Source organism: Myotis nattereri (genome assembly GCF_964212035.1).
Source record: "Myotis nattereri genome assembly, chromosome: 1".
Lineage (NCBI taxonomy): Eukaryota > Metazoa > Chordata > Mammalia > Chiroptera > Vespertilionidae > Myotis > Myotis nattereri.
This window is the reverse complement of record NC_138075.1, coordinates 84052945-84070210: the sequence shown is the minus strand read 5'-3', so window position 1 is coordinate 84070210 and position 17266 is coordinate 84052945.

Sequence of the window (17266 nt, the reverse complement as noted above, 5' to 3'; positions counted from 1 at the left end):
TTCCTATTGCCACATGTGGCTCATGGCCACTATGTTGGCCAGTGCTGATACAGATGGTTTTGATCCTCAAAGCTCTTGATTTTTTCTTAAAATTGAGCTTTTCCTCACTTAAAGAAGTCAAATAGTTTCCACAATTTACAACTAATTATAAGCTCCATGAGAGCAGAAGCTGTATGCGTATTCACTGATACATTTCCAGCATTCCATATGGTATCTGGCATGAATAAATATGAAATAAAGTATGATTACATTAGTAATATTTAAACAAAATATGAATTTTTTTTAAGACCAGAAAAATATTTAGCAAAACAGCACAGCATTTTAGTAGTAGTATCCTGGGACTGTATTTGTTTCTATTTCCAATTTCTTTAATAAATTATCGTAGATAATACAGAAATGTTTGGACCAAAAGATAAATAAGGAAATATCAAAGTATCAAGATTATGTCAATGTAACTGATCCATAACATTGGAAGAGTGAACAACATGTTCGAACTTTGTCTTTCCTTGGTCGTTAAGTTTTTCATTTTTTGACACAATGAAGATATCCATTACATTGGCTTCTACTTGAGATATATCCATTAATTGGGCCATATTTTACTTACCATTTGTTGCTTTCACTTTTGGAATGTGGGTGAGGAGGAAGTAGGAAATATTGGTGGCATGCAGGACTCAGAAACAGATACAAAGGCCATGTGAAGCCCTGCTTCTTCATTTCTTTATTTAACTTGGCTCTGATGAGGAATATGGAAAGGTGAGAGAGAGAGAGAGAGAGAGAGAGAGAGAGAGAGAGAGAGAGAGAACCTGTGCTTCTTCATGAAAGTTAGGGCATGAGAATATGATATAGGGAATAATTCTTAGAAACTTGGCCAATCATAGGTCAATAGATTTGTCAATTTTATTATATTACAAGCAAATTTTGAGCAGTATCTGCATTTTATTTATTTCTGCATTCTTCACAGTGCCAAGCTGTCAGAATGCTCTTAGAATATGTAATTTAAAATAATATTTTCCCCAGGGGAAAGGAGGTTGGGAAGGTTGAGGAGGGGGGGGGGGGAGGTGGTTCAAATATATAGTGACAGAAAGAGACTAAATCTGGGGTGATGAGCACACAATGTAATATACAGGTGATATATTATAGATTTGTATACCTAAAACTTATGTAACCTTATTAACCAATGTCACCCTAATAAACAATAAAAAATAAGTTTTCCTAGTGCCAGATGGGTACTACACTTATTATGGTGATCACTTCATAAGGTATATAATTGTGCAATCACTATGTTGTATACCTGAAACTAATATAGTGTATGACAACTATAATCATAAAACAAATTAAAAAAATAATAGTTTCCCAATTAACATTTTTTATCAACCAGTGGCACCCATAATTAGGATTTAGTAGCAAAATACGGATATTGCTGAAATTTGTAAAGATTTGTTGGATTAGTCTTACTACAACCAGGGAGCATTTAACAGCTCAACATTTCATATAAGCAATGCGATGTCTTTTGGGCATTATTATGAGAGAAGTTTTATTACTTCAGGACAAGTGCCTAATGCTGCAAAGATGAATACTGAAGAATGCTCTTGTTAAATGGATGGACAAAGTGTGCAAAAGAGGAAAGAATTTACTCAATGTTTATCTACATGCAACCTCCAGCCATTTAAGAGAAAACTAGTGTGTATGTGGGTGCACAGGTGTGTAGGAAGTAAAGACCAATGACAAAGATATTTTTCTATTTTCTTTTTAAATTGATGGCTTTAAATTTATAGTTGGCTCGTAGGTGCGCAGAACTCAATCTCTTTCCTTTCTGTCATTTCCTTCTTTTATAATTTTCTTATGATGAAGAGCTCAGAGAAGACTTTAAGGTGCAATGGAAGGAGAATAGAGGATCGCAGAAGAAATCAAATTATTGAACCATTCTGCCTGGCAAGTAACTTGTTGGAAGGTAATGGCTCTGGGAAATAAGTTGGTTGGGGCACTTAATTATGGCGGTCTTTAATTTAACGTAAGCTTCCAGAACACCAAGAGTTTGATCAATAAGTGTTAATCTAGTTAAAATAGGAATTTTTTTTTCTCAAAATAAACTGGGTTCGTAATGTATGCATCTCAAATCTTGATTTATAGCAACTCCAGACTTCAGAGATAAGGATTTAGGTAGAGTTGCATTTAAAACAAACAATTTGCCATTATCTGTAAAAATGTGGTTATTCTAATTTCAGGATTTAGTCTTTCCAAGGTCTTTTCCCTTTATATACACATGTACTCACACATATATGTAATGAATGATGATGGCGTGGCATGATATAATACTGTGTTCTCAAAGCCACTTACCTTTTAACCCACCGAAACAATACCCATTTACACTGATGAAGTGGCCGTTGGACCAGCTGCCTTCCGACTTCTTTCCTATTGAAGTCGCATTCTATAAACGACAGAAGCTTTAACCTTTATTTAGCGGGAGAAGCCATTAATCTGTCTTCAGACTTTCCCCTACCTCCCACAGAAAAAACAATTTGCTCTTCAAAAGTTTGTTTGGAAATGAAACCAAATTCTATGTTTCCTCTACAGATGGCTGACCTCTTTCAGTTGGTGGCTGCATTACTCATTTAAACAATTATACAGGTCAATATAGTGTAATCTAAATTATTTAGTCTCTTAGTGTTTTTCAGACACTACTGACAGTTGGAAAGGCTCCAGCTGCTGGTTGTACCTGGATTTGAACTCCACCCAATGATAACAGAGTTTTAGCCTGAATTCCAGAGCCCATTCATTGACATGGCTACTAACCCACTTGACAGTTGCGCACATTGGTCCTGAGGGAGTTATAACTTAGGAGTCAATATGTCACCAAATGAGGATTAATTATTTTCAGATGAAAAGTGTAAAATATGTGTGATTTTCAAAGACTCGCTACCTGGATGGTCTTTCTTCTGAAGCCTAACTTTAAAACATCTTTCCTTTTTGTTTGTCCCCCACAGGGAGCAATTCAAATCTACCAAAAAGACTAGCAAAATATTATGATAACCTTTTCCATCCTAATTTGTACTGGAGGCTGAGTGTGTACTAGGATCAACATTAATTACTGTATAACATTTCAGCAGGGTGGTTCATGGAAATGTCAGGGAGTTCACTAAAGGGGACTGGGGGTCTTGGAAACATCAGGGGGGAAATGGCTAAAGAACATGTGCTCCACAGGACAATGGGGATTTACAAACATGAAATTTAGGACTGAGGTGGAAATAAAACCCAGGACTGAGGTGCTAACACCAAGCAATTCCAATAAAAGGCTTATCAAGGTAGAGAAAAAGCACAATGCAGTACAATCCGGTGGTCTCTCCACCATCTTTCAACGATTTTAAAATTGGTAAAATTTAGGTTCCAGCAGTGAACACGGCAGCTTGTAAAAATTACTCTTTATAATAAGGGATCTAGTTTGTTAAAGTTAATCTTTGAGTTTGAATTAATGAATTTTTAATTCAGATTCTTTTTGCAGCTTGAATTCAGACTAATTGCAGGTTTTAAATTGTCACTAGTCGGAGCTCAGCCAAGGCATAGTTCCTCTCTTCTCTGCTTGTACCCTGAGAATTCATGAATCAATTTTTTTCTGGGTCATGACTTTGCCCCACCAGGAGCAGAGAAAACCCTTCAGTGAGAAGAAAATTCAATGGCAGGGATCCCAGTCAGTTAGACTTTTATAAGCAAAATGCAAGGAAGTAAATGACAGAGGACATTTCCCAGCTACTAGGAAAACAGGCTTAAAAATCACATATGTAATGGAAACAGTAATACATTTAGTAAATACTTTTCAGCACAGCAGTATCCACTTAAATCCTTATAATTTGGGATTACTGAGCATTTTAGGAAAGGGGCTGCTTTTTGCAAGCCATTTTTTTAAACAGCAGAGGTCACCTTAGTACAAACCTCTTCAGGGGGGAAAGCCTTTCTGTTCAGGGGTGATAAATTAAGTACTTTTAAACCATCAGCAAGTCTTCTCTTATTTCATTGAAACTGAAAAATTAAACACACATGGTTAGTTGGATTTTTTTAAAAAGTCAGACAAATAACAATTTTAAAGTTAAATTACTTCATAAGTTTTTATCTTTAGAAAATTTTATTTTAAAAAATGAATGAGAATAACATGAAATAATTAAATAGTCATAGCATCAATTATAGCGCCAATTTGCTTAATAATATTTCATTTTGTATTTACTATTTAAAAATATACAGTAAATCATTCTGGCTTAACCACTCTGGTATCTATAAAATATACCCATCAACTAAAAATAGCTAATAAATAGCTAAGTGTAAAAATTTCCAAAAAAGGGTAACATTTATTCAGTAAAGCTCCATTTAATAAAACATGCATTAATTGGATAAATTGATAATCTCAATTTTTGTTTTGTTACTGTTCTAACTTTAATCTGTAATTCATCTAATTTTGCATTATGAGCTTGTATGGGCATTTGTCTTTCAGATATTTAAAGAGCAGAATGTATACAATGGAATGTTTGCTTTCAAGATTTTATGTAAAATGTTCTTTTAATTGTCTAAAGTCCATTAGAATGCACTTTTAATTAATAATTACAGCTGGTTACATTATATGATTTTCAAATATTTAATCTGTGTTTTCTAATGAACTCATTATCTATAAGGTATAACCAATTGTAAACAAATACTTTGAATATCCTTTTATTACATATACTAACATATCATTTTCATATTATAATGAACAATAATAAACATTTTGACAATGAGAGTAAGATTTATTAGCATTCTTTCCCTTCCCTGTCCTCTCCTTCTCCCCCAACAGATGACGAAGTTGTTATAACTTTCACACTGAGACTGCTAAGGCAATTGCCATCTTTCAGGGAATGGGGAAAATTCAAAAAATTAAAAATACCCAGGGAATTCTTAAATGCTATTTTAGACTTTAATCACTTTATTAGATTTCTTGCTTGAGTGACTTGTGCAGAAAACATTTTATCTATTTTGTTTTCCTCTGATTACCAAACTGTGTTAGACACAAAGTCTACTTGAAACTAGCTTACAGTTTAAAGACAGGTTTAATAACAGGTGAACACTGGAAAATATGCAAACAAAATGGCAGACATGAATGACTTCATTTAAGGCATAATTGCTTCTCATCAACCCAAGAAATCATGCAGAAACAGCTTCTGTTTTACCCAGCCAGGAAGAGACCAGAGAAATCACTCAGGCAGAGATACTAAAAGGAAGGTCCATTCTTGGTTCTCAGTCAGACAACCGCTCTACACATAATCCAAGCATCAAGACAATAGTCCTCAGAATCACAGATCATCATAACAGATAATTACACAAGTAAGACAATAAGGTTTTTTGGCCTCTGACTATATAGGCTAATTGCCAGCTATGGAGCTCTGCCTGGAAGGCACACAGCACAGCCTCTGCAACGTCTTCTTATTATGTGAGGACTGGTGTAATTTGGGTGGACAAGAGGTTTAGTGTCTAGTGAATTCCATGTGGTAGCTCTTTATCTTTTGTGGTTCCCCGCCCCCCAACACACATATGAGCAGTATTCTAAATCGTTGCTGACATGTCCTCCTGGAATAGATTTTAAAAGGAAACAATCCTGTTTAGTAATACAAATAAGTTTTCAGTTGATTTTTTAAAAAAGGACAAAAGAGAGAGAGAGAGAGAGAGAAGAAAAAATTAAAGAAAAAGAAACAACCCCACAAGAAAATCTGACCACTTCATTATAGGGTTTGCCATTATTTGTACATTGCAAACTATTGAAATTAGAGTATTATGTTAGGTCTTACTTAAATGTATGTGGGTGTCAGCAGATGGGCTGGATAATAGAGGCAAACCCCAGTGTTTACAAGCAAACGTTGCTTTCCAGTATGCATCTGGAAGGAAGAAAGGGCCACCTTGATTTTGGTTTTAATTTTTGCTCTTGTTAAATTCTAACAAGATATTTATTTATTTATTTATTTATTTATTTATTTATTTATATGACCAGGAAAGTGAAAGGTGTCTTCTGCTTCTAAGATATTTACTGATGAGAGTGAGTTCCTGAAGAGATAGGAAGGGGTGCAGAGGATGTGCCACAATGACCCACTCTTCCCCCATCCAAAATAAATACGTCTCTCTTCAATTTGTGTAGCTCCCAATGCAGCCAATTAACTTAAAGTTGAGTTTTGACTCAAACTTCTGACCCGTCAAGCCACAGAGCCCTACTCTAGCTCTGTCGTAATTGAACCAAGTTAGGGTAAAAATAATCTCTGCTATTGTTTGTGTGTGGCTTCCTTTCCTTGCTTAAAAAAATATTGATGTTTTGAAGACGTACTGAGGTCTTTAGGATTCCTAAAGCTTTCTTAATGATATTTGTATGTTTTCCCCTCCTTGGGAGGAAGAAAGAGCTGGGGCACAATCATTTTTATTGAATAAAGTTTGAAGTCCATGAAAGGCTTTCTTGCTCCCATGTGCAAGCCTTGACCATTACATCATGTGCCCTTAGGGGAGTGTTAGAAAAGAGAAAAGCAGGGGAAATCAGCGAAAATAAAGGAGCCTTCCTGACTGGAATGGAAAAAATGTGCTTGTTTTTTGTTAAACACCACAAATTTGCAGGAAGGCTGGCAAGTGAAATAGCATTCTGAGCATATGCTACCTCGGAGGCACAAAGCCTTCACTTAAAGAAATACACATGAAGTATACACTGCGATCCCCACATTCATGCAAATAAAACCATAGTTTTCAAGCTGTGTAATCTATTTTGAAGTTAGTTTAAAAATTCTGTTAAGTAGGCTAGAACATGCACTACCCAAATCAATTTCATTTTATTTACTTTCAGTGTTAATTAATTTGAAAAAAATTTCCAGTGAAAAAATAAAGAAGGTGGCTATCTCTCGAAACAAGGTGAACTGAGGATCAAAACAAGCAAAACAAACAAACAAACAAACAAACAGGCCTTGAACGTAGCGGATTTTCTAAGAATTCAGCGGCATTTGGCTAGCAGAGATGTTTGGTACCTACGGTTATACATAAAATGTATATTCAGACATTGTATATAATGTTATAATAGAGGTCCCAGGAGTGTAATGAGGTGCACATGTCCAAAAAGGGCTTCAATTAGGGGTTTTTATTTATTGGCTATTAAACAGTCATTTCATTTTGACCCCCTGAAAGTGTCTATCTTTTATTGGGAATAAAGTGAATTCCCTGTTTATTTGTGGTTTGATTTGCAGAAGAAAATGAAAACAAAAGCAAGCCCAACAAGGCCAATCACTTTGCTATTGTGGTGGTATTTTAATGTAGTCTCTTATTCTGTGTGAATAATTTTTTTTTTTTTTGAAAATACACAGATCTAAAATATCGTAGCTAGAAAGTTGATACGGTTTCGATTTCAGATGATAAACACTACCAAACGGTGTCATATTAAAATGTAAAAACTATGCATGCATGCCACAGCCTCTGCCTGCAACGAGTGTGGTTGTAGGAATGTTTTTTTGACTTCTAAATCACACATTTGCTAAAATGAGCTCTGCTAGATATCAGTTTGCGCACAGGCACAATGTGTCTCAGTCAGATTCATAAAACAGATAGCTGAACGAGACTTTGACTTTTGACATCAACAATCTGACTTCAATATTTCTCCACAAAAAGAGACTCCCGACTCCGCGCCGTTTCCACGTGATGGAGAGCTCTTCAGCTGCTGACAGCACCGAGCATAAAGAATGTGCTTATTAGCATTGGAGGCTGCCTAGCGCCATGTCTTCGGTTTTGCAGCCAGTGGCTTTGAGATGCCACCCAGAGACACCTGCAGCCCTGCCTTGTCCCTGCAGAACTGCAGAGCCGCTGGGAAAAAATATTATTATAAAGTTGTCTGTATGTCAGCATTCCTGTGCTAAACAACCTTTTCATTGCCGAGCCTCTAATTTTTCTTTACCTGGAAACACTTGCAGGCACATATTTTAATTGAAGCTGCTCTGTTGGACTCCTCTGATCATCTGGGTTTTCATTGTCATTGCTTCACAATAATTTAATGTCATATATAATGGCATCAAATTGGGGGAAGCCCTGAACGCTGCCAACCCAAAGTGATCTCAATGTTCCCTCGTAAAAGCCTAGATAAGCTTGATTTGTTTGTGCCAACAGTATTCATCACATTCTGTGTCTGACTGGGCCAGTGTTCTCCTGCTCTTGCATTTCCAAATCCTCTTTCAACACACACTGAAGCTTCTTAATCAGTGTGTTTGCCGTACGACGCTTAAGAAAATGGTCGAAAGTATGCATTTGGGACCTAAAAGAGTATTATGCTGATACTTACCATACTGCTATCTAAACATTTTACCATACTGTTCTTTAACTTGGTTTTGTTAAACAAATTTCATTTTGTTTGCCACTAGAAGAGGAGAGTTGGACCACATGTGCAATTCAACATTTGTTTTAGATTTTTCATTTAATAATATTACAGAGAGCTGACTACCGCTAATGAAAAGTTATTTGTGAGACTACTCAAAACTGATCATATATGTCTTCTTGGGAGGAGAAGAGTTTTATTTTATAGCTAATTAAAAGTTTCTAAAGATGCCGTGGATTTTTTTTAGTGCAAATTAAAATTAATTAGAGTTATTAAGGAGCCATGAAAAGAAGGAATTGAGAAATAGTGAGAAATATTATTTAAACCCTAATGGAATTCAGTGAAACCCACAGGTCTATTACAGGCCCCTGATTTGCCAGGATCACTGCAGGGAATCTAACATTAATAAGCACACTGGTAATTAAATCATTTGTTACTTTGTCTGTAATGTTGTAATGTTTCACTGATACTCTGTCAGAGCTCTTTGTGCAGATCAGAGCTAATCAAAGGTAATCAATTTTCAGCATTTGAGAAATCTGTAAATGATTATACATTCATCAGATCATTTAGTGGAGTGCAAGGAAAGTGCAATGCAATTAATCTTCCTGCATGAGGAGGAATTACCACCACAGAATTCAACAGTTATAATTAATTTCATTGTCTTGCTGTGAATTTTGATTGCTTTTCTTTGGACTGTATAGTACAAATGATGATTCATTGCAAAGTATTTGCAAAGCAAACACACCAGTGTGCTATGCAAATTAAAGTAGCTGTATAACAGATAGGTTTCAAACTTCCTATTTACTTAGGATTGTTGAGTACTAATTTGCCAAATAATAATTGCTTGTTAACTTTATACACTCTTCCCTTGAATATCAAGATTGGGAACTAACATAAATAGAAAGCACGTGCTATTTTGTGCCTTATAGTATGCATGTAACATACTAGTTAGCACTTGAACTTGTTCACTTTACCAAATAACTTCATTTAACATTAAAAATGATTATTTACCTCTGAAATAAGTTACTTGTTTTACTTACACAAAATAGATAGTAGCAACAGATAATGCATAGAAATATTCTTATGTGTGTTGCTTTTTCCATTATTATAACTATGCAACTTTAAGAGATTCACTTGAAACATTTGATTCCTAGAATCTATTTGTATCTAGAATGTTGCTTGTTTAAAAAAAATAAGTAATTTTTGGTATACAGGAGGGTATTGCCAGAACACATTTCCATAATTTACAGACTTCCTATATAATTCCTTTTAAGTTTCCCAATGTTCTGTTCATTTAAAAATATGCTTATGGAAAGAAAAAACGGATTTTATCACACATTTTATAATAAAGTGGAATGATTTTTAAAAATGGAATTAAGGTTAATGACAAACTGAAACATTGTGCATAACTTTAATGTTAACCGCCAAATGACTCCAATTCTCATAGTAGTTAAAATGCAGAACACACTTTTTCTTTTCTTTAAATTACTTTGTGAGATCCAAGTCTAAGGTTTTATCTCAAATTAAACTAAGTAAGTCTTGAAATCAGCTTTTCAATTTACAAAGATCCACAAACATGAAATCATATTTAAATATTTCTTAATCATGAAGTTGAGCTGTGTCATGAATCCCAATAGAAAACCATGTAAGATGTTACTTTTCCCTCAAATACATTCTATATGTGGTGTTACTGAGGCCTTGGTTGCATGTACATTAAGAAATAAGTCACTTTTCCTGCATGTTAATTTTTTAACCAGTGAGTACTTTTAAATTGGTTCAGACCATTACTTGCTAAAACCAGAAGGATTAATAGAAGACTTTTCTATACTGAAAAGAAAAAGAACAAAAACAGAAAACCTTGAATGGGTTAACTGACTAAATTAACACATTTCAAATAATGTGCAATTAAAATGTCATGGTATCTTCTCTTAAAATTAATGGTAAGGTAAACAATACTAGGAAAGAGACCAAAATAACACAAACAGAAGAGCTAGCTGTTTTTGTTTTTTCCTGAGAGAAATTATTAAATTTTTCAGCTGTCCAAAGAAATAGTCAAATAACATATGAGGTCCCCAAAACACTATTTTGCTGACAAAATCAATGAAACAAGTATGGTAAATTATTTGATAGTATAAAATCTCTCACATACTTTAAAATATTTGTCTAATGTAAAGATGCAATGAATACTTATTAAAGATTTTTTTAATTAAAAGATAAATAGTATATAGTGCCAAAATATTCCTTGTTCTTAACCTTAAATTTACCTATTCTGTCTTTTTTTAAAAATAGAGACCATTTCTTTTAAAATTTTTCAAGTTGCCCCATCTTATCTTTTCTAGTACCTTCTCTTTAATGATTTTTCTATTGTTGCTGGGTTCATAGCATTTCCATTTAACAATCCTCTCCAGTTTTCACCTTGGATATATCTTTGCAGTTGATTCAAGCAATATTATGTGCTAAATGTGGTTGTGCTAATTTAAAATTATTTGAACTGCTAAGCTTAAAATTCTACTTAAAAATTAATCTTTTTAATTGATGCCTTTCATAAAAATTTAAGTTTGAATCTGTTCATATTAGTCCATTTCATCATTTTGACTACATTTACTGATCAAATAATTTGAATTAAAGATAGTTTCTCTGAGTTAATAGAGAAAACAGAGATGCAAATATATAAATACAACATAAACCAAAGACGGAATAAAAGTTAAACATATAATACAGCAGGTTTTATATGAGGATCATGGGCTTTGGAGTGAAAAAGACTTGGTTTAAGTTCTAGGTCAACTTCTTCAAAGTGATATGATTTTGGGAAGCTTTCCCTATTGTATGCTATATAAGTCTCACCTGTAAATAGGAATTCTAGTCTATTTTTTAGGTACTTGTTTTATTGCAAATGTACATTAACACAATTGGCAGGTAGTAGGCACTGAAAGCATGAAGGCTGTTATTATGGCCCTCAAAAGGATGAAAAGGTGATGGTGAAAATAGTGGAAAAAAGAGTCCTAACATTTGGGTTTTATATATGAATGTAAATCAGTTTTTCCATCATATTGGCCTGTTAGTTACAAAAATCAGCCAAATATAAATAGAGAATATATTGATTAAAGAATTTAAAACACATGGTTTGGGGTAGGGATATAGATGTTATGGATTTCCATTCACTGGTTCCAAAAAGGTTTTCTTTTCCTCCCATTAATGCTTTAAACTATTACAAGGTTCTATTTCTGAACATGCAACAACTGAGGTGTCCTGCATGTCTATCTTTGTAAGGTTTCTAGAGGTTTCTTTCTATAAAAATTTCTTCATTTGCATTGGGAAAGACAAGTTTGAAATTATAGAAATATTTCAATAATTTATATTTACTTTTCAGGATTATTTCTTATTATAACAATTCAGAATATTATTTATTCAATTTATCATCACTTTATCATTAAGCAATGATTTATAGGTAGAATTATAATATCAAAGACATTGAAAAAATTTTGGCTTCATCAGATGTCAACTTGAAAATTCAGTCAATATTTGTTGTCAATATACAAGCTAATAGTAAAAATGTTTCTGTAAAGCTTAACTTTCATTGTATAGTTTCTCCATAATTCTTGGTTTGCTTAACCCTCTTGTAAAATTTTCAAGTTTGAATGTAAGTGAAAAATCTTTATAAGTGAAAAATAAAGTCACAGATAGTTTTATAAGACTGGGAAAAATCTAAGTTTTATTTCTATGAAAATAATTAAAAATTCAAAAAGATCCCTTATCTGTCATTTAATTAAAAATTTGATGAGACTAGATGCTTCCCTCAGGGCAAAATTCAGGGAAACTTTTTATAAGTCAGAAATTATATTTATTAACAAAACATATTTGATGTACATTTGCTTCCACTGGTAATTTCCATGCTCCAGCCACTAAGTAACAATTGCTTTTTCCTAATTTTTTTTTAATTCAGAAAGTCTAATTTTATCTTCTTTGATATTCAGGTGGCTTTGAGGAATCCCTAACGATAATCATTAATAAAATCATAAATGAGCTGTATATATTTTTGATAGCGTTTGCAAGTGTTGGTGTTGTTCTTTTAAAGCACTAGTTTTTTGAAAAAAATGTTTGATATAATATGGAGAGCAATATAAAGAATCTATCTGACTTAAAAGAGGTGAAAAAAAAGAAAAGAGAAAAAACAACGTGATAGTTCTCTTGCAATATCATAATTTATGTGAAACATGAAAAAAAAACACGAAAAAAACAGGCATACATAACACCTTTCCTGTCTGGCTTCATCTGTATTCATTTGTTGTCAAAACAGGTTTCCATATTTAACTTCTTTTTTTGATTATGCCTTTTCCTTTATTTCATGGAATGATATGTTATTATCTGTGAAGTGTAGATTTCTGCCAAGTTCTATGCACTTCAGTGTTAAGAGTATGGCCCACAACTCTGGGAATCTTTGTTGAAGCTGTAGAAATAAAATGAATAGTATAAAAGCTTGATGGCATCTGTGGATAGGAAACTCATTAAAGGCCCCAGCCCTCTGTTTTATTTCTAACCACATTTTCCCTGTGGGATTTCAAAGTCTTGCAGGATGAAATCAGCAGGGCTCATTACTTACAAAACAATGTTTAGAATCCTTTCGTGGTGCTGGAATGCTTCTGCCAGTCAGGTAAAGAACCTAGGCCTTTATCCTTTTGGGGACAATGCTCACAAACTGCTTGGAAAAGTCATGCCTTTGAATGCAACTGCAGGTGTTGCTCCCCAAAGACTGTTGGTTGGTACCCTCCTAGGCAATGTACAATAGGATAATAGAAAATTCACTTTGGAATTCAAACAAAGTCTTAGAGAAATGGAAATAATAGGAACACAATTTTGAGACTTCCTTAGTTTTTCCCACGAACTATGAACCATGACTAATACCCTTGGGGCAAAAAGCATCTCTTTCCCTTTAAGGGATGTATACAATTCAGTGTTTCAGATAAATAAGTTTCATGACCTCACCAATTTTGTGGCTTCTATTCATTAACTAGAAAATAAATCCAAACAAGAGGAGAGAGCCATGTTATGGGTAGAACTTTAAAGACACAGCCTAATACAAGATTAATGCATTTGTATATAACATATAACAACTTGTTTTCTTTTTTTCGTTTCAAAGAAATCATTGCTTAAACTTGGTTCCTGAATCAAATTAGTATAGTTCTGACTGAATTGTCTGTCTCTCTTTGGCAATGTGACTAGTGGCATTTTGGAAATATTCTCAGAACTTTAAAATTCCTGCAAGAATAATAAGGATCTTGCCATTGTGGAATCAAAGAGATTCAATCACTTAAAGTAGTACTGTAGGCTTGTCAAGTGGAATTGCTTTTACAGATTTGCTGAATAACTCATCCATAATGGCCGAAAATTTCAGCCATTTTGTTAAAACACCCAAGGCAGAAGAGATTAGTGTGCGCCGGGGAATCACATATGCATAATCACAAGGAAGTTGTATTAACCACGTCTGCACCGCCAAGTGCCATTTAAACATCCCAAGCTCCAGTCATTACATTATGGAAAACAATGTGAGCTACCTAAAAAATGAAGTGTGGCTTGCCCTTCGCTGGCTGATGAGACTTCAATAGCATTTAAACTTGGTAAAATATATTTCTAAACAAAGTTGCTATCTTTACCGATGAGAAGGTCATGCAGAATTTGACTGGAGGGATTTTGAAAGCAATTAAATGTGGCAACTATAAAAAAGTTAAATGGTGAGAAAGTGCTAACCTAGTTGTTGGAGAATTAATATCAATTAGATTCCTATTAATAATAATGGGATGAGCTGACAACAAACATCTGGGTTGCTAAAATGAGAAACCATTAAGTTCTTCCCTTTTAAAAACATTTTTTGACAGTGGAGATGCATATATTATTTATCAATGGATAAGTTTTACTTTTATATTTCATCTTAATTATGGAAAAAATCAGGAAATAAATTGCCATTTTAAAGATGTCCCTCAAGCCTCTTGGGCTAAGCAAAAGCTATTGTGAAAGTAGCTTCTGGGGTGGGGGTGGGCAAAATAGTTTTAAATGTCAAATTCATTTCTCATTTTCTTTGAAATTGTCACAAATACTATTCTTGATTTTGTATAGTCAAAGGCTTAATAAGATTTCACTGAGCCCTAGCCAGTGTTTCTCAGTGGTTAGAGCATCAGCCAACAAACCAAAGAGTCACAGGTTCCATTCCTAGTCAAGGGCAGGTAACTGGTTGCAGATTCAATCCCTGGCCACAGTCAGGGTGCTTGCAGGAGGCAACCAATCCATGTGTCTCTCTCACATTGATGTTTCTCTCTCTCCCTCTCCCTTGCTTCCTTCTACTTTCTCTAAAAGTTAATTGGGGTGGGGGATCCCGATTTAATGGAGAATAAATATCTTTCTCCACCTACACTGTGAATTTGGGGGACTATATTTAACTTGAGTTGTATATGACATTCAATAGAATGAAAACATGTATAAAACCAATCCTTAGCCCTGGCCTGTTTGGCTTGATGGATAAAGCTTTGGTTTGAGGACTGAAGGGTCCCAGGTTCGATTCTGGTCAAGGGCACATGTCTGGGTTGCAGGTTCAGTACCCAGTGGGGGGTGTGCAGGAGGCAGCCGGTCAATGATTCTCTCTCATCATTGATGTTTCTATCTCCCTCTCCATTTTCTTTCCTATATGAAATCAATAAAAATATATTTAAAAAAAATAAAACCAATCCTTAGTTTGAATTTAAATTCATCTGCTTGTTAAACAATAAAAAGGAAAAATCTTCCCTGGAGAAGATGTTTAAATACCAATATTAAACAATGATGTCACCTTGTGATTTGAATGAGATATTAATGGAAAGAAGAACAGATGAGTATCAGAATATATTATGAACAGAGTAAATGCAATAGAAGGGTATTTTCTATCAAAAGAAAGGTGGTAAGAAATTTAGTATATATGCTTCATACATACCGGTAGTCTAGTAAAATTAATGCGTTTGGAATAGAATATACAAAAGTCATTTAACTTTTCTGTTCCAAGCATGCCAAGGCTCCATACACATGCAGATTTAAAATAGATTCATAAGGATGATAACTCTATTAACAGTATCTTTAGGTTTTCATTGTTTGCAGAGCAGATGCCAGAGGTCATGCAATAGGTCAGCTGCACCATCAGGAATCCAAACTTTAATTGTGACATTCTTCCTACAGCACTCCTAATTCTCCAGGCAAAGTTGCCTGATAGAAATTATTAGATAATTTCTCCTGTACATAAAATTATTTAGGAAAAAATCAACTAATAAATCCATTTTATGAGTCATTCAATAGTAAAAGCAGTATTCTTCTGTCATGTTATACATATGCCAGCAATTCCTGTCTCTTTTTCAAATTCATATTGAGTTCTTCTCTACTAAGTTTTCCTGTTCTTAGGGTTTTAGAGGAGGCCAAATAAATAACTTCTCTTCTTCTCCCAAGTTTAGCATCAATTAAAAGAGAGGTATTCAAGTCAGTTGGACAGAGCTCAAAAGGTCAGTTTTATTACTGGTAAATGGTGGAAAAGAGGGTTTGACTGGCAGGTAAGTTACTTTAAAAAAAATGACTTCATCAGTAACCTTTGCTCAGGCGATGTCACATACCTATGAGGGCTGGAGTCTCTTTACTGGCAGGAGTGTCGACTAAGACAACTGTCCCCACAGCCAGACAGGGGCAGACCTGAGGGAGAAAGGTGCTGAGCTTCCTCCTGAATGCATCTTCAGAGAGATTGCTTCCCTCTCCTGGGACCTGAGGCTGCATGTCCCTAGGACCTTTCTTCTCCTAGGAAAGAGCGGGGCCATTTTCTCTCCTCTAGGACACAAGAGGCATGGGTGGGGAACAGCTGTTGGAAGAATCTTTTAGTTCTGCTACTGAAGAGAAAAGTCTCATGTGTTCTGTGTACTACTTATTTACTTCCTTGGCTTACCTCAACTTATTTCTCTTGTGCCTGCTCTCCTCCTTTCCATATGTGTATTTCTTTTCTTATTTTTTTATTGTTGACACTATTACAGATGTCCCCCACTTCCCTCCTCTTCTCCCCCTCCACCCAGCTCCCCCAATATTATTGTCTGTGTCCATGGGCTATGCATATATGCACATAGGTTCTTTGGTTAATCTCTTATAATCCCCCCACACCTATCCCCTCTGAGATCGGTCAGCCTGTTCCATATATCCATACCTCTAGTTCTATTTTGTTCCTCAGTTTATTTTGTTCATTAGAGTTCACATATAAGTGAGATCACATGATACTTGTCTTTCTCTGAATGGCTTATTTTGCTTAGCTAAATAATCTTCAGATCCCTCCATGCTGTCACAAAAGATAAGAGTTTCTTATTTTTTATGTCTAAGTAGTATTCCACTGTGTAAATGTACCACAGCTTTTTTATACGCCCATCTACTAGTGGGCATTTGGGCTTTTAACTCGCCTAAATTACTTTATCATGCAGATACCTGGAGACTAGAGAGGAAGATTTTATTAAACCTTTATGTATGTATCTGCATAAAGCTTCCTATACCTCAGCTCATGGTACAACTTTCTATTGGAGAATGAGCTACCCAGATATTGTAGCTAAAAGAGGTTTAATAATAATGATCAAACCAATGAATTTCATTTGAAAGCAGCTGAATAGGTAGGTCCTCATTCTAGTATCTTGATAAATCATACTTCTGCAGGCTCTTCCCAGTTTCTATCCTCACTGGTGGGCGAGTGACCCTGTGTACCAGCAAAACGAGTTAGTGGATTTAGGAAAGTAATCTTATTTGGGAAGGAGGTGGATCCCTACTACTTAATAATATTTTTTTCATTAAATAAAACCAGTGCATACCATTTAAACAGGCACCGAATAAAACTGTGTTTCAACCACGAGGGAACCTGTTACTATGACTCAGTGTGTGGCTGGCAGT